Source organism: Vipera berus (assembly GCF_964194415.1).
Source record: "Vipera berus genome assembly, chromosome: W".
In the NCBI taxonomy this organism is placed as follows: Eukaryota; Metazoa; Chordata; class Lepidosauria; order Squamata; family Viperidae; genus Vipera; species Vipera berus.
Genome location: NC_138210.1, coordinates 49591167 through 49617186, shown reverse-complemented (window position 1 = coordinate 49617186; position 26020 = coordinate 49591167).

Genomic DNA, 26020 nt, shown 5'->3' with positions numbered 1-26020 from the left:
CATATATATATATATATATATATATATATATATATATATATATATATATATATATTTGTGTAAATTACTAACAAAGAATTAAAGGAGACTGAGATGCATTTCTGACTCTTTAGTCTTCATCAGTCAGCCATACCCATGAAGACTAAAGAGTCAGAAATGCAGCTCAGTCTCCTTTAATTCTTTGTTAGTAATTTACACAAATATATGAACTGTCCGGTGTGACTACAGCCTGTTCGATGGCCTTCAAGATAGGCTGAAAACAGGAAATAAAGATATATATATATATACACACACATGTGCACAAGTTTGATCTGCAGGAGATTAGTAAAATGCAATGGGCATTTAGGGGCCTGTTTTTGCCTTTCACAATTATGAGCAGAAGGTGAGACTCAAAACACTTAATACAGCAGCGGCCTCCAAACTGGTTTAGTTATAAATCATAAAAACTTAATTTTAAAATTGGCCTGTTGTAGAAATAAATCTGTCTGTTGGGAGACATATACGCTGTTGTAAATTCAGAACCTACACTATATCAGTATATTAATATGTAGATATGGTAGTATTTATTTATTTATTTATTTATTTATTTATTTATTTATTTATTTATTTAGATTTATATACCGCCCTTTCCCGAAGGACTCAGGGCGGTTTACAGGGCATTTAAAAGAGAGTCAATACAAACGTTAAAACAAATTAAAAAGATTAAATAAAACCCTGAGAACAGTAAAAAACCCAATTAAAATTAAAATTAAAAAATCCTCAGCCTGGGCCAGAGAGCTCGAAGAGCCAGGTCTTCAGGTCCCGGCGGAATGAACGGAGGTTGGGGGCAGTCCTAGTAGTGTGTAGATGGAACACACAAGAGTGCTCTATTGAGGTGAGTATGCCATTCGTCATTATTTGAGCATATATGTGTTTGCATTCAAACACACCCACCCACACCCACACACACACTCACAGAGATATAACTAAGAAAGCACATACACCCGGGATATGATTTAGGTCATGTATGCACACATATTCATACTTTCTTAAAATGTGACCTGTAATTGCCCTCAACCAGGAGAAATACCTGGTTCATGGGGTGGGTTTATCCAATTCATATCTGGCTGGACAGTAAGAGATAGCTGAGATAGGATTTCTTCTCAAAGGCTGTCATCTGTGAACTGACTATTTTCCACATTGCTTTGGAAAGCGTTATTTTTAAATGATGCCTTAGACACTTTCAGGAGTTATCTGTATGTTCAGATCCATCTTTCCATTTGCCATGAAGTTTCTGTTCTATTAATTGTTTCGTATTAACTTTAAGGATATCTTGGAGGGGGGGTAAACGCAACAGTGACTTCAGAATCATTCAGCTTTGTGATTTTCTTTTCCTTTTTTGTGTCTCTCTGTGTGTGTGTATATATGTACATACTTTTCTTACGTTTATTTTTATAAAGTCTTCATTCCGTCATCTCTGCATAAGAGATCAAACTCCAGAAAAGAAAGAACAAAAAAAACTTAGATTTTTTGATCTTTTTTACAAAACGTATCCAATATCACACACAAACCGACAAAAGCAACTGTTCTTAAAAAAAAAAGTTAACTGCATCGCAAAGATGAAAGACAAATCCAACAAACCTGTTGAAATCCCCTCGACTCTCCATTTCGGGTATTGATCTGTGTATTGTTTCAATGTAGGCGGTTTATTGTAGTCTGTGGCGTATTTGCTAAAATGACAACTTTTCACAACATTTTCTTTATAAAAAAAATCATTCTTTTTTTTAAATTGACATATCTTTCTTTTCCCTTACTCTTCCATTCCCCTTTAGTTGTTGTTGTTGTTGTTGTTTTGGCTCAACTTTACAATATTAAGAAGAAGAAAAAAAAACAACCAAACAAAATAGGGGAAATAACTCAAGCATATATTTTTTTCCCGTGTTCTCACTTAATTATTTTATGGGCAGAAATATATATATATATATATATATATATATATATATATATATATATATATATATATATATATATATATATATATATATATATATATATATATATATATATATATATATATATATATATATATATATATATATATATATATATATATATATATATATATATATATATATATATATATATATATATATATATATATATATATATATATATATATATATATATATATAATTATTTTATCAATAGAGTTTTCTTTCTTGTTCCCCCTTATCTAAAAAATCACATCATGATAGCTTTTAGATTTGGATCAAGGGAGTTTAACGAGCAAAAATCCTTTTAGAGAACTTTGTTCATTTCAAAGGAACTTTTCCATTAGGATATGTTTTGCACATGTCGGAAATGAGCAGGAAACTTTCTGTAGATGAAGCCACCCTGAAGCTTCTCCTTCTCTGGAGATTTTCCTCTCTGGAGGCAAAAAACCAAAACAAAAACCCACTCTTTAAATGGTGAATAACTGGCTTAGTGCTGGGATAACTATCTGGAGCGCCGGAGTCACACGTAACTCCAATTGCATTCTGAAGCTCCTCTGAAAATATTGCTGAAAATCGTTTTAAGTGCAATTTCCCTTCTTTCTTCGACATAAAATGCACAGAAACCCTAATGTGATCCTGTTAGGGTTAGCAGAATTGGGAAAAACGAAACAAAAACAAGATAGTCCCCAAACTAACCAAAAACTTTGCTAATTGCCCTGCACATTCCAGTTCCTAAGCTCCTCAAAAAATGCTAAATGTAGCCCCCCCCCCGGGCCTGAGAAAAGTTCCCAACTCCCTGATTTAATGAGATCTATTGATCTTGCCAATAGGAACTGATTCGCCAACTGGGAGCAGGGTGTTCCCCATTAAGCAGTCCATGGTTATGCTGACATTCTATAAAATGGTCAAGAGGACGTTCCTAACGTTTCTAAAACCAACGTGCTTGAGGGACTCATTGACTATAGGGGCCCTCTGATGGAGTAAACACTGGCTGACTTTCTTTCTGAAATCCACAGTAGAATAGACTTTAGACCCCATATAGTCCATTCTTGTTTAAGCGTGCCATTGGAGACGCTCAGGGCTGAACCCAGAGGCTTGGACACATCAAGATACGCCATTCCTAATACGACTCCCCAGCGCTTCATGAGTTTGTCCCATCAATATGAGGGAAAGCTTTATCAAGCTTTACTGGATGGGGCCAAGGCTGTGACTTCCTATCAGTTTGACACGATTGGTGTCCTTCTCTCCCTCCCTCCCTAGCAAAATTTGAAGTTCTCTGTGACAAAACTCTGAAAAGAGACTTAGAAAAAAGTGATGGGTCCGCTGGAGAATAACCATCTACCTAAAATGAGCTCAGGAGTTTCTTACGTGCCCTTCCTTTAAAGACAAACCTTCATATTTCCAACTCAAGACTGAGGGAACGTGTTCCTCTGGTAAAAGTGTGGCCTACATACTCTTCCATTAAGGTTTATCTTTGGCAACCCTGCTTGGGAGCATTTGTTTGAAGTTTCCCTTTTGTAAAGATACCCAATTATGTCTCCAGCATGCCAGAATCCCCTCTGTGAAGCGTGTTCCTGGAGCTACTCTTGATCACTGTGCCCTGCACCTACTGGAAATGGCTGTCTAGACATCTCAAACGGTGGCTTTTTGAAGAGGTTGCACCCTTAGACCTTTTGTGGAACTAGGGTAACACTGTCACTCTGTGATGCAAGCCACATTTCAGCCTTAACTTTGGAACACTCTTCTCCCAGTCCGAGAAAGTCGGATAACATCACACAGGACAAAGCTTCAGCTACAGAAGAATTAACCCAGAAAAGTTAGACAAGGATAAGGTAAAGCAGTGTTTCTCAACCTGAGTAATTTTAAGAGATGTGGACTTCAATTCCCAGAATCCCCCAGGCTGCTTCGCTTTTCATCTGCATATCTTAAAGTGGCCAAGGTTGAAAAACACTGGGGTAAAGGATATAACGCAGGAGATCAATGTGTGATTTATCAATCCATTAAAACATTGTGGTGAACTAAAGTTAGTGCCCCGAATGATGAGACACAGCAGCGTTAAAAGCTCCCTCCCTCCACCAATTTAATGTAAATATTGATTGACAACACAATCCAAGGCAGTATAAAACTCAGACACTTAACAGAGATGAAAACCCTAATATGCCTCTCTTGTAGCATCTGAATAGATAGTTGCCTCCTTGACTTAGGAATGATGTGAAAGTCGAAAACGGACAGTTGTGGTCAGGAGTTATACTCACATTCCAGCTGACTCTGAAATATATTTAAAAACACAGGGTTGGAACTGGTAAAAAAAATAAAAAAATCTTAAAATAGTTCCATTAAATATGATTCATTCTGGGCTAGAAAAAAAAATAGTTTCTGCCTTCTTGCGGGTTTTTTTTTTTTTTGGCATCCAGAAGATCTCCCTCGATCCAAAGAAAAGGGGACTTATATATTTTTTTTTAAAAAAGAGAAATATATATTCATCTCCTAGTTAAAATATATTCTGTCTCCTCCTCCCTCTTTTCCTCTCATGTGATGCTTTCAAGAAACAGAAGGGCTTACGGCTCTTGAGTGCACAGAGATTTGTGGGGATATTTAACTTGGAAGAGAGAATCTGGGCTTAAAACTCTTTGCAAGGCCCTTTCAAAAGTGCTTGGACCAAGTCAGCCTTATTTAGAAACTTAGTTTAGCCACAGGATGCCAGAGAAAGCGAGGGAAAGAAATGTGCGTTGTTTAGCATGGAACCCGTCGAAATGTACGGAGGCAGCATAAGAGCTTGTATTTTTGGACAAGGCATGTGCCAATCCATCTAGCAATGGATTATACTAAAAAAAAAACTGTATCCCCCATTTATGCAAAAAAGTAGACTTGTAGTGCACAAATAATGTAAGAACACAGATTATCCCACTATTATGTGAGGAATATATCAATATATCCTTGGACAGACAGACAGATTCCCAAACCATTTCAGGGTCTCCCAATCTGAACCAGAAGAAAGATCTGCCACCTTTCCCCAAGCTGCTTTATGAAAAAAAGGGGGGTGGGGGAAATCATCTGAGTGTCATGAATTTTAAAAGACTGGTTTCGAATTAGCTTCTTGCTTTCCACGCAAAGCATCCTGGGGATTGTAGTTTGACGTGGCACGGATCATGCTGAAAACTCCCCATTAGAGAATCTGGTTCCCCTTTGCAGGGTTACAGTTTGAAAAATGTCTTCGCAGTTGGAAGGAACGGCTTTCTGTTGGCAGTGTACATCTTGAGGCAAAAAAGGAAAGAAAAGCCAAGTTTTTAAAACAGAGCTGACGTGGCTTTAAAGGGTAAGCCTTTTTGCAATAAAACAGAAGAACATCCATGCTCAAAACACGGGATTTTTAGAGATCTAATCAGGTATATGTGTGCTGGTTCCAGTGAATGTCAACCACGTGGTAGTGGTACTACTCCATGTGAGCACAGAATTTCTCTCTGTCCGGCCTCCACCCTTGCCTGGGTCATTAGTGAGGTTGGCTTGTAGGCAGAAAGATCAGTGCTAAATTTAATCCAAGTTAGATTCCCACATGAATCTTAGAAGCATTTGGGGCCCAAATATGTAAAGGAAACATTTTCCCACCTCATATCTTTAGTTTGTCCTCCTCTTCCTCCTCCAATTTTTCAAGATTTTTTCCCCCTCCTTTCACTCTTTAATTCCTTCCCTTCCTCCGTGTGTAAATACCAGCTGCTGTGTGTAACGGGTGATTTCTTCCTCCTTTCTCTTCTCCTTCCCCCCCCGTTTTTCGTGGAAAAAAAAAATTTTTTTGTGTCTTTGTTTTGTTCTGAATGCGCTTTAACTGGCTGACTTTGGAAGGTCTGAGTGTTTTTCCCTCCTGCCTGGGGAACTTTTTCTTTCTGAATTCGTTTGTATAGCAATTTATTAATTTTCTCATTTAAGAAAAGTATTTATTACTATTATTTTTTTAAAGAAAAGATCTGTTCCATTTTTTTTTCCCTTTCCGAAAGGTAACTCTTTTGTTTCTGGGTTCATTTTTTTTTCAATGTCCGTCCAAATGTGCTTCGTTAAAAGCCAGTGACTAAATGCTAAATCTTTCCAAATGCTCGATGGCTTGCACGCTCTCTTGCCAACGCAAGTTGGTCTAATAAAAAGGTATCACCTTTTGTCTCTCTGTGTGTGCGTTGAACCAACCATCTCTGTATCCCTCTGTATCTTGCGCAGAATCCTCCCTCTCTTCTTTCTGAGGGTTGTAACATAATTAAAAGTTGAATGCTGAAGTTTGAATCTCTCTCTTGACATCTGGGAAAACAGGAAGAGGTAGGAGAATTGGTGGGGTAAATTAACAACGTTTTCACCCTTAATATGTTCTGGGATCTTGATAAGGAGCAGAGCCAGTAATTCCTTTCCCCATAGGACCATTTAAAGAGCAGGATTTCAATTTCTTAAGAAAATTGAGCCAGAGAATCCTCAACCCCTAAAGGAAACTTTAGGTTTACTTTTATTTTTTCTTATCATTTTTTTTTGCTCTCTTCCAATACACCTTTAGACTCTCTCTCTTCTTTTATCCTCAGAAACAGAGAGAGATAAATTGACCTGAGTGCTAACTGCTTCCTTAATAGGGTCCCAAAAATCTTCCTTGCAGGCTTTTGTGCAAAATCTTTCAAAATCACCCTGTTTGGGGTCCAGCACCATTTTTGTGAACTTCTCCGGGCTGTTTCAATAAGTTTGAAAGTCTTCTGAGCTTCAAACTACCACAAATTGAGAGAAACAGGTCTCTCTGCTGAGGTTGTGAGGGAATGAAAGCAAATTACCTGAAGCAAGACCATCAAACTAATAAGCCCATTAAACGCAAGCAAGACTCTTACTTAGGCATTTGGAAATGCCGGCTCACGAGACATCGTAAATCAACAAAGGTACAGTATTTTTAGATGGAAACCCAAAAGTAATTAAGCAGAAAAACTGATCAGTATCAACGTCCACCTTATTATTCTCCTTACCTCTTTATAAACTAAAACTCTAACCCCTATTATGATAGACATTTGACGTCATTATTGGTCAGCATTTATTATTTGAGCATAGAAAGGTTGTTTGTACTCACTTTTGGTGGACTTTCCCTAGTACTGTTTAAATAAACTTGGCTCAAGCAGATGATGGAGTCTCCACTTGTAAATTGGGTCTAGGGATTTTTTTCAGCTTCCTTTGAAACCACCCCGAAATGACAGATGTCTCATTTTGAAAGTTTGGAACTCAAAACAGGATGTTCCAAATTTGAACAGGGTTGATTTAAAAAAAGAGAAAAAGCTACATATGTGATAATTAGACACAGTAAGCCTGAATTCAACTCTTCCGCTCCCAACCCAAGTAAAGTCACCTCCAGATGTTTTGGGTTTTTTTTTACTTGCCAAATGAAGTCCAACACATCTGGAGGGCACAAAGTTGAAGAAAAGCACACCATATTGGGCTGGTTTTGCAAGCGTCTTACAGTTTTGTCTTAACAGGCATGATGATGTTTTATTTTTGCTATTTTTCATAAATATAACCTTGGATATAAGTAATTGCCTGAAAGGGTCAGGCAAATAGCTAAGTTCTGTAATTTAACTGGAGTGTCAACAAAAAGAAAAAAAGAGAAGAACATAAACGCAAGGACTCCAAAGCCAAATCAGATCATGGGATAGAACTGGTTAAGATTTGCACAGGGGGGATCGGTGATGCGAAGAAGTGGCTTGCATTTGGATGCTGCAACTTAAGAGGAAGTTTCTCAGGAGCGTGTGCAGTGAAGAGAAGAAAGAACATCAGCATGGAGGAAGAAAGACTGGAGTACAGATGGAGCCTGGGAGTCGGTGAGATGCCTTGTATCCTTTTTCAACTGCTATGAAAAACATTGATGTGGGAAAAAGTAGAACAACATAATGGTTTGATCTTAGCCAGAAAGGAAATTATCCCTTTTCCCAAGAAACAGTCACTGAGTTAAGCAGCGATCTCATAGAGGCTTCCTTTGAGGAAAAGCTATTAGAGGCAGCTCTGAGGCCTTCTCCAGAAAAAGAAAAAAAAATCTCCAGTCCCATCTTCAAACAACAGAAAGTCCTCCAGAGAAGGTCTTGAAAATGCTGGTCATTTTCACTACCACGTCTGGTCTAGAAGTAAAAGTTACTTCTGGAGTACAGTTTGTCCTCATTTAACAACTGGTTACTTGGCGACCATTCAAAGTTAATGATGAATCTCCCCAGAGCCACTTATGAACTGGATGGATGCACACATATATCCTTGTGGTCAAATGTTTACGTTTTGGGTGCTTAGCAACCAGCTTGCCTTTAGGGCTGTGTGCAGCATCCCACAGTCACATACGACTGACTTTCAGTGTGTTTTGCCCATTTCTGCTGTTTATTTTCAGTTTCCAGCAAAACAACTGTTGGTGAAAGTGGGTCCATTTAATGACTGCAGAGTTCACTCAATAACCATGACATTTTCTTAATAGACACTGCAAAAAAAAGGTTGTAATATCAGATGCAGTCAAGTGGTGACCCGCTTACTGACTGTCACACTTTACAATCATATCTCAGGGCTCAATTGTACTGGTAAATCGAGGACTATCTGCAACTCATACTAGGTCTCCCATTACAAGTATGTGTGTGTGTGTGTTTGTTTGTATTTGATACCCTAGGTCAGGGGTAGGCAACCTTGGCTCTTTTATGACTCGTGGACTTCAACTCCCAGAATTCCTGAGCCAGCATTCTGGGAGTTGAAGTCCACGAGTCATAAAAGAGCCAAGGTTGCCTACCCCTGCCCTAGCTAAACAACACCCCTTTTTCCTATTAATTTTTACTTCCACTTTTCCTTTTGGTCTCTGCTTTCTCATTCACTGGCTTCCTACTTAGCAGAATGGAAACTGGATTTCTGAGAATTCGACAGACGCTCGAGGACTCAGCCATAGCTTAATTTCATTCTTTCAATGCTCCTTTCTTACCAGTACATTTCAGCTGCTTGAAAAGTAAATTGATCCTTTAGTTCACTTTGCTGGCTTTAAAAATTCCTTGCCTGGTCTTGAAACATAAACCAGGGTTGAATCTATTTAACACTTGGATGGGAGATCTTAAATCTTGAGTCGTAGACCAGCCTAGGATTAAAAAGGCATCCCCAGGAGAACAAACATCTCTATAATGTTCTAAGAAGAAACAGAATCATAGGGCTGGAAGGGACCTTGGTGGTCTTCAACCCCCTGCCCAAGACAGGAGACCTTACACCATTCCAAAATGGTCCTCCAATCTTTTCTTGGAAGCCTCCAGTGATGGAGCACCCACAACTCTGGGAAGCAAGCCGTTTCCTTGATTGATTGTTCTCACTATCAGGAAATTTCTCCTTCATTCCAGGTTGGATCTCTCTTTAAGGAGCATCCACCCATTGCTTCTTGTCCTGCCTTCAGGTGCTTTGGAGAATAAGTCGACCCCCTCACCACTCTTCTCTGTGACAGCTCCTCAAGCCCTGGAAGACAGCTATCATGTCCCCCAAATCCTTCTCTTTGTTAGGCTAGACAGGCCTGGTTCCCTTAACCCAGGGAACCTTGGCTCTTTTTTGACTCGTGGACTTCAACTCCCAGAATTCCTGAGCCAGCATGGCTCAGTTTGGAAACCTCTCTGTTTCCCCTCATCATGGCTGGCTCAGGAATTATGGGAGTTGAAGTCCACGAGTCATAAAAAAGCCAAGGTTGCCTACCCCTGCCTTAACCGTTCGACATACTTTTTAGCCTCCAGTCTCTTTGTCATCTTCGTTACCTTTCAGAATATGATAATAATCTAATATTATACGGTAGTTGTTGAGATTGACTTTTGATCAGATTAAAAGTAGACTCTTCTTTGAGTCAATCTCAACAGTCTTTTTTATTTGTTATGTATCAGTTGTGTGGATCACAACTAGTGAATTCTTAAACAATAGCTAGGAATTAATTGCCCCAGGGATGATGGGCCTTAAAGACACACCAATGCCTCTATAATTCTGTTCTCTGTCATTCCAGGTCCCTAAATTTTGCTACGCAAATACAGTATTTTCCTCTGGTTGCTGTCCTTGGTACTGATTTCATAAGAAACTCCAAGTCTTTAGAGTTCCACATTTCCTACATAATAATTAACATAAGTTACAGGACATAACCTAATTGGGACCAGAATTTCTACTCCTAAGCAAAGCGGTTATTAAGTGAATCACACCCGATTTTACGATCTTTTTTTGCCGTGGTTGTTAATCGAATCACTGCAGTTGTTAACTGAATCACATGGCTGTTAGGCAAATCCAGCTTCCCCCACTGACGTTGCTTGTCGGAACTGGCAGAGAAGGTTGTAAACGGCAATCACAGGGCTGGGGATGCTGCAGCCATTGTAAACACATGCTGGGTGCCAAGCTCCTGATTGCTGATCACATGACTGTGGGGATGCTGCGATGGTCATAAGTGGAGGACCAGTTGTAAGACACTTTTTTCATTGCCGTTGTAACTTTGAATGGCTGCTAAACAAATGGTTGCAAATACCTATACAACATTTGGAGGATCTCGGCTACTTTACCATTGGACAGTGAGGCGTATTATATTTGTTAAAGTACAGAGTACTTTTAGATTTTAGAAAAGAATTGAGTATATTTAGGAAGGAATTTTAACTTAAATGCCCGTAGAAGACAACCTTTTTGAATATTTGAAGAGCTCATTCTATCCACAAATTATCCCCCTTGGAAGTATTTCAGGGCTTAGTCCCAGATTAACCATAAGATGTATTTTCTGCTTTTGTTTCTTAATGTGTTGCGGGTGTGGGAGGAGAATATGTGCACATTTCAATTAAAATAAAATAAAAATTTAAAAGCATCTATGTGTGTTGGTGGATATGGGTAGAATAACAGATTGTTAACTTTCTTTCTCTGCCACTGGAAAACAAACAAAAATAGCAAATCTTAAAAAGGTAAAGGTAAAGGTTCCCCCGCACATGTGTGCTAGTCGTTTCCAACTCTAGGGGCCAGTGCTCATCTCCGTTTCAAAGCCGAAGAGCCAGCACTTGTCCGAGGACGTCTCCGTGGTCATGTGGCCGGCATGACTAGACGCCAAAGGCGCACGGAACGCTGTTACCTTCCCACCTTAGTGGTCCCTATTTTTCTACTTGCATTATTACGTGCTTTTGAACTGCTAGGTTGGCAGAAGCTGGGACAAGTAACAGGCGCTCACGCTGTTACGCGGCACTTGGGATTCGACCCGCCAAACTGCTGACCATCTGATCGACAAGCTCAGCGTCCTAACCCACTGAGCCACCACGTCCCTTAGCAAATCTTAAAGGGGGCTAAAACATTTCTGAAATGGAACTGCCATCCTTGGCAAAAAAAAATTGTGGTTTCCTTGCTTTGGTGACATCCTGTCCCCCTATTCTGGCCTTCACACATTCTCCCCCTGATCCAAGCACCCTCAGGCACAAGGACCTCATTCCTCCTTCAATTACAATGGCAGCTCTTTCTTGACATCTGCATCATATGAAAAACAGCTTCCATTCATTTCAAACCAGGGGAAGCCCACAATGATGAGAGGCCCGCCATGCATGTGGAAGCCAACCGTGGCTTGATAGGAACCTAGTTACTTCCTGGCCAGCAGTAAGGAGTGTCAGAGAGAGCACAACTCCGTGAGTTCTCGTTGGAGCCCTCCTGTAGCCGAATTGCCAGTACTTGGCTGACCAGGCTTGACCGATTAGGGATCTAAATCGGATTGTCCACTAATCGGGTGGGGCAGATAATCCTGGATTGTGAATGGGAAATCTTGTTATTCTGATCTCATTTCAGATGTTCGTAACAGCTGGATGAGGCCTAGGCAAAGCCCTGCCATCTCTGCAGGGGATTCAAATGTTGGCCTTTGTCACTCTGCTTGCTCGATGACCTGTTCTGTTCCCTTTATGCTCGCAAAGCTGCCAATTTCATTCCTCCCTCTAATATTCCTCGAGAAAGGTTTTTAGGTCTTGAAGAGACACACAATACACTGGAAGCTGAAAAGTGACACATTTCCCCTGGTAAATAAATGCAGTAATCCACACATTTCCACAATTACATTGTTAGCTGGCATACACGGCAGAGGGATCATGCTGAGAGAGAGGGCAAGGAGAAAGTCAAATCCCTTGCCGTGACCCAGCGTCTTATACTCCAACTCTGTAGTTTACAGACAGTCCCAGCTGTCAATCACTTTGTCGCGACAGCTTCCTTTTTTTTAATATAATTCAGAAATTATTTCTACGTGGCTTCTCCTATGAACAAAAATTCACGCACAGTTTGGCATGCTTTCCTTTCCCATCCCCATTCCACCCCTGTGCAGAAATGTTTGGAATCAGTGTTCTCAAATACTTAATTTTGGGGGTATTTTCTTTGCAGAAAATAGCTGTATTTTTGCACACTGTTTGATGACTTCCTTTTTAAAAACAACAACAACTGGAGAACTGTGTTGTATTGGAAGGGAAAGATTAGGGGGGGGGAAGTTGGTAAATGATATATATAGTATACAGGTTGTGTGTATCCTCAACTTACAAGTTCATTTAGTGACCATTCAAAGTTACAAAGTCATTGAAAAAAGTGACTTATTTACAACTGTTGTAACAGTCCCATGGTCCTGTGATCAAAATTCAGATGCTCGACATCTGACTCATATTTATGACAAGCAAAGTCAATGGGGAAGCCAGAGTCACTTACCAAACATGTTACTAACTTAACAACTGCAGTGATTCACTCAACGACTGTGCCCCAACAACTGGGGCAAAACTCACTTAACAAATGTCTCACTTAGCAACAGAAATTTTGGGCTCAATTGAGGTCCTAAATCAACTACCTACACACACACACACAGGTACACATACACACACATACATACATACATACATACATACATACACACAGACACAGAAATGTCTCTTCAGTCCCTCCACCCCTGTTAATAATAATTATAAAGTTGGAAGGGACCTTGGAGGTCATCTAGTCCAACCCCCTGCTCAGGCAGGAAACCCTATACCAGGGGTCAGCAACCTGAAACAGTGAAAGAGCCACTCAGAACCGTTTCCCTCACAAAAGGAAAAACTGGGAGCCGCAAAAAATGTGTGCGCATGCGCGTACATGCGCACATGCGCAGAACAAGGTTTGACTGAAGAGTGGAGCCAAGGTGAGATATGCACCTACCCTGCATATTTGAATTGATTGGTTGAACTTTTTTAGTCCCACTTTTTTTTTTTTTGGACTGCGCATGGCAGAGGACTGGGAGCCGCAGGAGATGGCCCGCATGCGGCTCCGGAGCCGCAGGTTGCAGACCTGTGCCCTATACCATTTCAGACAAAGGGCTGTCCAGTTAGTTGGTCCTTCTAATTCCCCAAAGTGGTATATTTCTAAAACATCATCATCTGGCCAAATCCTGTTAAATGTTAGGATCCCTGATGCCATCCTCTGCATTTCTAACCATCATGCTGTCAAATCCTGAATACACACCTTTTTTTAAAAAAAAATTATCATCTAAATAGCACATTTTCTCAGCAGATGAAAAGGTCAGCAAGATTGAAATCCACCTAAACACAAATGAAAATGGAGATGGGACAGGTGCCTTAACAGTGAGAAGATTTCCCCCCATTGATTTTCCCAAAAAAGGCCGCCACACCTGGGCAGTTCTTTAAAGAGTCATGTGATACACACCCGCTACCTTGGACATTCTGACCTGTCAGATCTCCCGTCTTATGCAGGCGGTGCTTTGTCCGTTCCCATCTATTTTGACTTAAATTGGGTTTAAAAATATTCTTCCTTCCCCCTTTCTTTGCAGACTGTTTTATTTTTAGGCTCCAAGGTCTGGAAACTGTTTTTGTTTCGATTTTTTTTTGCAATGCAGTATTTCAGTGCTATTTTACTGCCCTCTGGTGGTCAGGGAGCAGTCAATTAAATAAAGGTAAAGGTAAAGGTTCCCCCGCACATGCGTGCTAGTCGTTTCCGACTCTAGGGGCCTGTGCTCATCTCCGTTTCAAAGCCGAAGAGCCAGCGCTTGTCCGAGGACGTCTCCGTGGTCATGTGGCCGGCATGACTAGACGCCAAAGGCGCACGGAACGCTGTTACCTTCCCACCATAGTGGTCCCTATTTTTTCTACTTGCATTTTTACGTGCTTTCGAACTGCTAGGTTGGCAGAAGCTGGGACGAGTAACAGGCGCTCACTCTGCTACGCGGCACTCGGGATTCGACCCGCCAAACTGCCGACCTTCTGATCGACAAGCTCAGCGTCCTAACCCACTGAGCCACCGCGTCCCTTTGTCAATTAAATACAGTATGCTAAAATGATGTTTTTGTCTATTCGTCTCTCTCTGGGGATGGCCGTCTTCAAAATAAGCACTGCATTTTTTAATCTTTTACTCACGTAAATTACCAGGGCTGCTTTGAAAAGGACAAACAGCAAGCAGCATTCTAGAGGAAAGCCACAGGGTGAAGTAACTTTTGCATACGTTCAGGTCCATGATCAAACTGACCTAGACTGATTGCAGACAAGACCGCGTTATTATTCGAGTGGGAGACCACAAAAAAATCCCAAGTCTGAATTTTCTAGGCTAGTTTGAAAAGTTGAAAATAAAAATCCTGGAAACAGGAAGTATATCCCAAGTGTGGCCAGCATATTGCATGTTCTTCCTAGGTCAGGGGTAGGCAGCCTCGGCTCTTTTATAACTCATGGACTTCAACTCCCAGAATCGGAATTCTGGGAGTTGAAGTCCATGAGTCATAAAAGAGCCGAGGTTGCCTACCCCTGTCCTAGGTAATAGGATAAAAGCAACAACATACAGAACCAGTTTGGTCTAATTAGTTAAGGCTCCATGCTAGAAAGCGGGAGGCTATGAGTTCGAGTGCTGCCTTAGCCATGAGAGCCAGCTGGGTGACTTTGGCTGAGTCGCTTTCTGTCAACCCTATCCACCTTGCAGGATTGTTGTTGTGTGTTGGAAAGTGTGTTGGAGGAAAGTGTGTTGAGTTATTTGTAAAGATAACGAAGGCGGGATACAAATAAATAAACTAATAATGACTCACAAAATAGTCTCTAAAATAGACGTCCTGGTTCGCACAGAAAAAAAACATTTGTGTGCTTGGGGTAAACAGGCACTGGCGGTGCTTATAAGATACGGGCTAGCTTATTTCAAAATCGGCAACCATTGTATTTTTACCATTAATAGGGGAGATTCCACAAGGCACAGATGTGATAAGGATTTATCTATGTACATTTCTACGTACAGTACACTGCTATTTTGTCCTGGGCTTTAGGACCAGTGAAACTGTCAATATTTTATATTTTGCTTCTTTAAAAAAAATCAGTCAATTAATGAAATGGTAGCGCTCTCTCTCTCTCTCTCTCTCTCTCTCTCTCTCTCTCTCTCTCTCTCTCTCTCCCCTTTTTTTCCTTTCAAATTGCTCCCACGGGGGGTGGGGTGGAATTTACAAGTGGGAAAATGGTGGAGCGGCAGGAAAACCCAATAGTGGCTACTGGGGGGAAGATCAAGAAAAAAAAGGTGGGGGAAAGAAGATCTCTCTTGTGGCTGTATGCCTGCGCACGTGAAATGAGATCAGAATAACAAGATTTCCCATTCACAATCTAGGATTATCTGCCCCACCCGATTAGTGGACAATCTGATTTAGATCCCTAATTGGTCAAGCCTGGTCAGCCAAGTACTGGCAATTCTGCTACAGGAGGGCTCCAATGAGAACTCACGGAGTTGTGCTCTCTGACACTCCTTACTGCTGGCCAGGAAGTAACTAGGTTCCTATCAAGCCACGGTTGGCTTCCACATGCATGACGGGCCTCTCATCATTGTGGGCTTCCCCTGGTTTGAAATGAATGGAAGCTGTTTTTCATATGACGCAGATGTCAAGAAAGAGCTGCCATTGTAATTGAAGGAGGAATGAGGTCCTTGTGCCTGAGGGTGCTTGGATCAGGGGGAGAATGTGTGAAGGCCAGAATAGGGGGACAGGAGGTCACCAAAGCAAGGAAACCACTATTTTTTTTGCCAAGGATGGCAGTTCCATTTCAGAAATGTTTTAGCCTCCTTTAAGATTTGCTAAGGGACACGGTGGCTTAGTGGGTTAGGACGCTGAGCTTGTCGATCAGATGGTCAGCAGTTTGGCGGGTCGAATCCCAAGTGCCGCATAACAGAGTGAGCGCCTGTTACTCGTCCTAGCTTCTGCCAACCTAGCAGTTCGAAAGCACGTAATAATGCAAGTAGAAAAATAGGGACCACTACGGTGGGAAGGTAACAGCGTTCCATGCGCCTTTGGTATCTAGTCGTGCCAGCCACATGACCATGGAGACATCCTCGGACAAGCGCTGGCTCTTTGGCTTTGAAACGGAGATGAGCACCGGCCCCTAGAGTCGGAAACGACTAGCATGCATGTGCGGGGGAACCTTTACCTTTACCTTTTACCTTTTTTTTGGAATTTGTATTTTAACTTTCTGAATAAAATAAAATAGGGGAAAAATAAGAAGCAGGAGTCTACAGCAATGAGGAGCCATGGTGAAAATATGTAAGGCCCATTTTGTTGCTATCCAGAAAGTGATTTCTTAAGCCCATTCCTTTCTAGATAAGATCAGCTTATGGTTCCCTCGCAGAATAGCCATAAGGACAGTTCTGCAAGGGATTGCAATTTATATCTTAACTATCTGTGGAAAGCATTAATTGAATAAAGCCTTGGCAATAAAACTCTATGGGTCCGTGGGCCAGGATATATGGGAGTCTGCAAGTTGGAATGTAAGAGGATTACAGGCAGTGCTCAACTTCAAGCCACAATTTTTGTCATAAGTCGTACCTGGTGTTATGATAATTTTTACAGCAATCATTAAATGACTCAGATGGTTGTTAAGTGAATCCAGCTTTCCCAATTGGTGTTTGTGGCCAAAAATTATCAAAAAAAAAGTTCTTAAATTACGAACACGTGACCACAAAACACTGCAGCCTGCGGTAAATGCAAGCCTGTTGCCAAGTGTCCAAAATACAATTATGTGACCGTGGATGCAAAAGCTGTAAACGCAAGTACAGGTTGTGAGTCATTTTTTCAAGGCCATCGTAATTTTGAACCATCATTAAATGAGCGGTCATAAAGTGAGGACTACCTATAAAAGAAAAAGAGCATGAAATAGGTAATTAAGTACAAAAATAATAGCAGGTGTATTGTATGTCTGGGAAATTAAGGGAAGGAGGAAGGGCAATAAATCTGAAGGCAGAGTGAAGCTGATGAATGCATGCAGGGAAGTGAATATGGAGGCGTAATTTATAATTGATTTGGCTAAAATCTCAGGATTTGTTTAATCTGACTTGTTAGCATGTAGGAAAGTGGAAATTCGTTGGGCATGTTTCCCTTCAGAGAATGGTAATTTATTTTATTTTATTTATTTTAATCCCATTTATATCCTGCCCTTCTCCGAAGACTCAGGGCAGCTTACAATTTAAGCACAAACCAATGTGCTTAGCAGTAGCCTTCATTCTATGTATATGCCTGCTTATTAGGGCTTTTGCCTCCCCAAGCGGCATTATTACAAAGTCAGCTTAATTGCCCCCAACAATCTGGGTCCTCATTTTACCTACCTCAGAAGGATGGAAGGCTGAGTCAACCTTGAGCCTGGTGGGATGCGAACCTGCACTAATTGCAGGCAACTGGTGTTACTTAAGGAGGCATTAGCCCACTGCTCCACCAAGGTAATGATGGAAGAATTAGGGGTGAGTTTGAAGAAAACACCCTGGAACGAATGTGATTGAAGTGGAAGATTTATTCTGTTTGGTGAGATAAATGGTTTAAGCATTCATATTCATGTAAGAAGTGAGAGTGGAATGTCCCTAAGGGGGGGAAAAATGTACAGGTTCTGCATGAAAAAGTAGTTACCCCCAACGGAATACACAAATTACAGAAGAGCGGAAAGAAAGCTATCCAGGAGAGATCCAACCCTGAACTAAGGAGAAATTTCCCGACAGTGAGCAGAATTAATCAGTGGAATGGTTTACATATTTCTAGAAATTATGGGTGCTCCATCATTGGAGATTTTAAGAAGAGATCGAACAGTCTGGAATGGTACGGGGTCTCCTGTTTGAGCAGGGGGTTGGACTAGAAGACCTCCAAGGTCCCTTCCAACCCTGTCATTCTGTTAAAAGACAAGATCTGGATGCTCTATGGATGCCAGTGGGATGAGTGTTGGTTGTAAGCCCACCTCTGTTACCAGACTGAAGGAAATGAGAGGTTTCCTGCTCAGATCTCTGCATCCATGCAACTTTTTGGTTCCTCTTTTGAGGGGAATGGGTGAGTTGAGCCTAGAAATGGGGGAGCATTTCTGCCCAGCTCCAGCAGTTCCAATTAGTGTCCAGCCTTGCTTTTCCCAAGCGCAACGAACCCCTGTTCTAATTCCCCTTGCTGGCTGGGGAATTCTGGGAATCGAAGTCTACCCATATTAAATTTGCTAAGCTTGAGAAAAAAAAAGAAAAAAAAAGCAGAGACATCACCCTGTCAACAAAAGTACGTATAGTCAAGGCTATGGTCTTCCCAGTTGCAATGTATGGCAGTGAAAGTTGGACCATAAAAAAGGCTGAGCGCCAAAGAATGGAGGCCTTTGAACTATGGTGCTGGAGAAGACTCCTACAAATCAAACCTGTCAGTCCTAGAGGAGATCAACCCTGACTGCTCTTTAGAAGGCCAGATCCTGAAGCTGAAACTCAGATACTTTGGCCACCTAATGAGAAGGAAGGACTCACTGGAGAAGAGCCTAATGCTGGGAAAGATTGAGGGCAAGAGAAGAAGGGGATGACAGAGAATGAGGTGGCTGGATGGAGTCACTGAAGCAGTAGGCGTGAGCTTAAATGGACTCCAGAAGATGGTAGAGGACAGGAAGGCCTGGAGGAAGGTTGTCCATGGGGTCGCGATGGGTGGGTCACGACTTCGCAGCTAACAACACAAGCTTGAGAAACACAAGCTTGTTCAGCATTTAACTCAAGGAAATCTTCTCTTATCCCAATCGTTCAGCATTTAACTCAAGGAAATCTTCTCTTATCCCAGCTTTTTCCGGACAAGGGGCGACCAGGGACAAATTCCCCCAGAGACGGGGTTTTCAAATGGATGGTGGCCAAGCTGTCAAGCAGTAGGAGAAATGTTACACTTAAGAGATGAGGACCACAGAGGCTATCCTGCCAGTTTGTTTCCCCTTCCAGTCTGCAGCCTCTTTCTTCTGCTGGCTTCTGGAGAGGAAGCTCTTAAGACGTACTCACCAGATAAACCTGGGGGACGTTTCATATCAGCCTTGACCAGAATTCCTGGAAGTTAATAACAGGGTGACTTGTCCCTCTCTTCAGCTCTCATCAAGCTTTTTCTCCCTGCATGGGAAAATAAAAAATAAAAAAAAGCACTCTGACGTTTTTTGAATTTATTTTGTTTGAAAGCCACAAGGCCATTTGACCTTTTTGTTCTGTAGTTCAGAAGCTTTTTTTTTTTTTGGTTCAGGAAATTTTGTCTGAGGGGTCCTTGGTGCTCTCTGAGTGGTTGGGTGGGTGGCCTTAAGGATTATTTGGTTGGGCTGTTGACTCTTTTGGCAGTTTCTTGATTGTAGTATTGCTTACTTGACTGTTGGTCTGAAGTTGGCCTTGGATTAACCTATGTCTAATTTCATCTGATAGGGACGCGGTGACTCAGTGGGTTAGGATGCTGAGCTTCGGCGGGTCGAATCCCGAGTGCCGCGTAACAGAGTGAGCGCCTGTTACTCGTCCCAGCTTCTGCCCACCTAGCAGTTCAAAAGCACGTAAAGATACAAGTAGAAAAATACGGACCACTACGGTGGGAAGGTAACAGCGTTCCGTGCGCCTTTGGTATCTAGTCATGCCGGCCACATGACCACAGAGACGTCCTCGGACAAGCGCTGGCTCTTTGGCTTTGAAACGGAGATGAGCACCGGCCCCTAGAGTCGGAAACGACTAGCACGCATGGGCGGGGGAACCTTTACCTTTAACTTCATCTGAAATTTCATCAGAGTTGGAAGAAAAGCTGAGTGGAGTCATAGTCACGTTCTCTGAATGAACCCAGGAGACCCAAGCCTGTTGGAGCTTTCTTAATGGCACGCCTACTCTCCTCACTTTGGCAATGAAGCACATGGAACAGCATCATTTTAATCTTGGGCGAGGTTAATCTCCAGGGATCCCAAATTTCACACCTTGCCAACTGCTGCTTATTATGACATTCTGTAGACTGTTACTCAATGCCAGCCTTTACTGTTTGCACAATGGTCAAAAATAAGGGCCAAGAAACCCTCTAGCACCAGGGGTAGGCAAAGAGCCAAGGTTGCCTACCCCTGCTCTAGCCAGTCCATAGCATTAAGCCATCGTGAAGTGGCTTGGGTGGTGCATATCCAAAGCATTGCAGCTTGTAAAGTATGGTATGTAAAATTAGCCCGTTCTGAGTTATTCTTTTATAATTCCAGTCTCGACATCTATTTTCTTTCTTTAAAAAAGGAAGGCTAACAAAAAATGGTATAGTCCTCAACTTACATCCATTTGTTTAGTGACGGTTTCAAGTTACAAGGGAACTGAAAATAAGTCCCCTCGTGACCATTTTCACAGTTATGACCGTTGCAGCATCCCCAAGGTCATGTGATCAAAATATGGACAGTTGGCACTGGGCATGTCTTTATGGCAGTTGCAGTGTCCCAGGGTCATGTGATCCCCTTTTGCAACCTTCTGACAAGCAAAGTCAGTGGGGAATCTGGATTCACTTAACCACCGCGTTACTAACTTAAGAACTGCAGCGATTCACTTACTGACGGTGGAAAGAAAGGTCATCAAATGGGGCAAAGCTCACTTAACAACTTCTTGCTTAGCAACAGAAATTTTGACCTCAGTTGGGCTCAAAATAATAAGTCGAGGCCTACCTATAGAAAAGTCTGAGGCAAGGTTGGCTGACTGAGCATAAACAAAATACATAAAATTTGGCTATTTAGAAGTTTCTAGCCCTCATACTTTTGAAAGTAAGCTTGAAGTTCTGGTTGCACTGGCTTTTAAATAATCTTGCGTACTCTCACAAATGGTTATTTGGGGCAATTTCCCCACAAGATTGTATGAGGAAAAGCTACTCCCACAATGGATGGTGTGACATCTTGTTTTGCAGGCCGGGCTGTTCTTTAAGTTGGGAAACATTTTTGAAGCCTGAATTTTGTGCACAGACGAAGTTGAATGTTCTGTATATATTCTGAGCAGAAAGAGGCAACCGGTTATGTGCAATTTACTTTTAAGTAAACAGATGCAGGAGAGGCTGCTAGATTCTTTTACATTACAGCTTCAACCCAAGGAAGAGTTAGCAAGTTACCCAACAGCCTGAGTTCATGTGGACTAGAAACTGGACTCCTGTACTTAATCAAACCAAGTGAGCCAGAGGACCATTTTTTTCCCCAAGCTAAATTTCGCAAACAAGCCCAGATATTCCCCATATGGCCCTTTAGCTGACCTTGCTAAAGGGTCCCCAAGCTGCCCGCATGGGTGGAGAGAAGAAAAAACATGTGGAGACCACACCAATCATAACATTTCACCGATGAGACATCTTACTTGATTGCCAGCCAAAGGTGACTCTCATTTATTGGGTTACGCCTTATTGGCAGTCCACTTGACATTTGTTTGCCTTTGATCATGTAGCTGTTGGGACATGATTGTTCCTCTCTGTTGAGTGGACCGAGACACGTCAAATGTCATCCCCAAATCACCAGCTGCAAATAAAATGGGGAAACTATACCCCTAGGGGAAGAATATGTTTGCATCACAATGGACTTGCTAAACTAGAGCCAGTGTCCTGGGATTTATTTTCCCCCCAAAGTTCCAGGAAAATAGATTCTCTGAAGAGGTCATTCAGAGGCTCCCATATTATGTAGAATCATAGAGTTGGAAGGGACCTTGGAGGTCTTCGAGTCTAAGCCTTTGCTCATGGAGGAGACTCCATACTATTCTGGACGAATGGCTGTCCAGTCTTTTCTTGAAAATCTCCAGTGATGGAGCACCCGCAACTTCTGGAGGCAATCAGTTCGACTGCTTAATTGTTCTGTCGGGAAATGTCTCCTTAGCTTTCGGTTGGCTCTCTCTTTAATCATCTTCCACCTGTTCCTTCTTGTCCTGCCCTCCTGCTTTGGACAATATGTCCACCCCTTGTTCTTTGTGATAGCCCCTCAAGTCCTGGAAGCCTCCTATCCTATCACCCCTAGACCTTTCTGGTGTCATCAATGCAGTATAAAGCAGGAATATAGCCAGCCGTACCAACAGGCTGAAAAATAGCTTTTCTCCGTGGGCCGTTAGGCTTTTAAATGGGACATAATCTTATGCAGAATTGACTTGGGAGACCGGTGTGTGGTGTAGTTGGTTCACATGGTGTGGTAGGATGGAGGGTTTGTTGTCACTGTGTGTTGGGAGGAGAGAGCACGGGGGGAGGCTCAGTTAAACTCAATGTACACATGTTGTACTTTGACAATAAAGGTTTATTTATTATTTATTTAATATCACTTCACAGGATTTTGAAATTGTTGGTGCAACCTAGGACCGCATTACAGGGAGGCGGTGGCTCAGTGGGTTAGAACACTGAGCTTGTCAATCAGAAGGTCAGCAGTTTGGCGGGTCGAATCCCGAGTGCCGCGTAACAGAGTGAGCGCCTGTTACTCGTCCCAGCTTCTGCCAACCTAGCAGTTCGAAAGCACGTAAAAATGCAAGTAGAAAAATAGGGACCACTACGGTGGGAAGGTAACAGCGTTCCGTGCGCCTTTGGCGTCTAGTCATGCTGGTCACATGACCATGGAGATGTCCTCGGACAAGCGCTGGCTCTTTGGCTTTGAAACGGAGAGGAGCACCAGCCCCTAGAGTCAGAAACGACTAGCACGCATCTGCGGGGGAACCTTTACCTTTACCTAGGACCGCATTAGCTTTTTTTGCCAGCTGCAGCACACTCCTGGCTCATACTTAAACGGTGGTCTACTAGGACACCTAGATCCCTCTCACAGTTGCTGCTGTTGAGCCAGGTGGCACCTATTCCATATCTGTGCATTGGCTTTTTTTCTTGCCCGTGTGTAGGGCCTTATGTTTTCCACCACTGAATTGCATTTTGTTACATGGGGCCCAGGGTTCAAGTCTGTCAAAAATCCTTGTCCATGTGGTCAGATGAGGCAGAGATTGGTCCTTGGCACACCATTCCTCCCTTCCTACCATGTGAATAACAGAATAACAGAGTTGGAAGGGACCTTGGAGGTCTTCTAGTCCAACTCCCTGTTGAAGCAGGAGACCCTATACCATTCCAGACAAGTGGCTGTCCGATCTCTTCTTAAAAGCCTCCAGAGATGGAGCACCCACAACTTCTGAAGGCAAGCCGTTCCACTGATTAATTGTTCTTGCTGTCGGGAAATTTCTCCTTAGTTCTAGGTTGCTTCTCTCCTTGATAAATTTCCATCCATTGCTTCTTGTCCTGTATTCAAGTGCTTTGGAAAATAGGTTGTTCCTCTCTTTTTGTGGCACTTCCTCAGATATTGGAACACTGCTATCATGTTGCCCCTAGTCCTTCTTTTCTCTAGACTAAAAAGGTAAAGGTTCCCCCGCACACGCATCCTAGTCGTTTTCGACTGTAGAGGCCGGTGCTCATCTCCGTTTGAAAGCCGAAGAGCCAGCGCTTGTCCGAGGACGTCTCCGTAGTCATGTGGCCGGCATGACTAGACGCCAAAGGCGCACGGAACGCTGTTATCTTCCCACTGTAGTGGTCCCTATTTTTCTACTTGCATTTTTACGTGCTTTCAAACTGCTAGGTTGGCAGAAGCTGGGATGAGAAACAGGCGCTCAACTCTGTTACGTGGCACTTGGGATTTGACCCGCCAAACTGCCGACCTTCTGATCGACAAGCTCAGCGTCCTAACCCACTGAGCCACCGTGTCCCTTTTCTCTAGACTGGCCATGCCCAATTCCTGCAACCTTTCTTCATGTTTTAGCCTGCAGTCCCCTAATCATCTTCATTGCTCTTTTCTGCACTCTTTCCAGAAAAGAGCAACCAAGAGCAGCCAAATTAGGGTTTAATTTGTTTTCAATATCTGTATTTGTGCATTCTGTTATTTATGTCACTGTTCACCGCCCTGAGTCCTTAGGGAGAAGGGCGGTATACAAATCAAATAAATAAATAAATAAATAAATAAATAAATAAATAAATAAATAAATAAATAAATAAATAAATAATAAGAGAATGTCAAGTACTACTAAAACACAGCTGGGACTGGTCAATGGTGTGGCCTCATCCAACTGGCCAGCCTCGGACATCCTTCCGATTCAGAACTAGATGAGTTATTATATAACCAGAGAACGATAAAACAGCCTTCCTGTTTGTGAAGTAGCCCCCAGATTATTTGAAAGGAGAAAACTCCCAGAAATATCTTTTCCAGAAAGGGAAAAAAGAAAACCGGTACAGTATATTGGAATAACTCAAATAATAATGGCTGCCCTTTGGGGGATGAACAAAGCCAAATCAGCTACTTCCCTTCACCAGATGATAGGGCTGGATTTCACCACAGTGCCCTGAAGTGAGGGAAATGGGCAATGTCCTGGAAAACAGGATGTTTGTGCTACAGTTGAAAGAAGAAAAAAAAGTCAAAATGGAAAATACAACAGGATTTATGGTATCAGAGAAAACAATTGTCACGGACTTCCTTTCTCGCATCTGAAAAACATCTGCCATAAGGTCTCGATTTTTTTTCTTGCCGGCTTGGAAAAAAAAAAGTGAAAATTAGCTTGTGAGCTTGGAAATCAAGTTGGAACAATCACAAGGTCTATGTTATTCACAGGCATCCTGCTGTGCATTTAGTCAAATGTATGTACCTTTTCCTCTTCTCCACGGAATTTGGAAGATGTGAATCTAGGAGAAGGTATACCTAAGATTTATTAAGATAAATCAACACACCCACCCACTGTTCCTAATTCCCAGAGCATTTTAGCACAACATTGTACCAATTAAAGCCAAGGCATGCTTCTAAGAATTCCACTTTGTTCTGTGTTGGTTATTATTTATTATTTAGCACATGATGAGAACATGACAAAGAGAAGTAAACACATGCACACAACTGACATAAAGGTAAAGGTTCCCCCGCACATGCGTGCTAGTCGTTTCCAACTCTAGGGGCTGGTGCTCATCTCCGTTTCAAAGCCGAAGAGCCAGCGCTTGTCCGAGGACGTCTCCGTGGTCATGTGGCCAGCATGACTAGATGCCAAAGGCACACGGAATGCTATTACCTTCCCACTGTGTTATTGTTAGCTGCGAAGTCGTGTCCGACCCATCGCAACCCCATAGACAACGTTTCTCCGGGCCTTCCTGTCCTCTACCATCTTCTGGAGTCCATTTAAGCTCACACCTACTGCTTCAGTGACTCCATCTCATTCTCTGTCATCCCCTTCTTCTATTGCCCTCAATCTTTCCCAGCATTAGGCTCTTCTCCAGTGAGTCCTTCCTTCTCATTAGGTGGCCAAAGTATTTGAGTTTTAGCTTCAGAATCTGGCCTTCTAAAGAGCAGTCAGGGTTGATCTCCTCTAGGACTGACCGGTTTGATCGCCTTGCAGTCCAAGGGACTCACAGGAGTCTTCTCCAGCACCATAGTTCAAAGGCCTCAATTCTTTGGCGCTCAGACTTTTTTATGGTCCAGCTTTCACTGCCATACATTGCAATTGGGAAGACCATAGCCTTGACTATACGCACTTTTGTTGACAGGGCGATGTCTCTGCTTTTTAGTGTGCTGTCTAGATTTGCCATTGCTTTCCTCCCCAGACCTTCCCACTGTAGTGATCCCTATTTTTCTACTTGCATTTTTACGTGCTTTCGAACTGCTAGGTTGGCAGAAGCTGGGACAAGTAACAGGCACTCTGCTACGTGGCACTCAGGATTTGACCCACCAAACTGCCAATCTTCTGATTGACAAGCTCAGTGTCCTAACCCACTGAGCCACTGCATCCCTTTTACAACCGACATAGTTATATACAAAACTATACAGGTGTGTGGCAGTTGGCCTCATAATTGGATGTCCAATTTGTTATGTATGCAG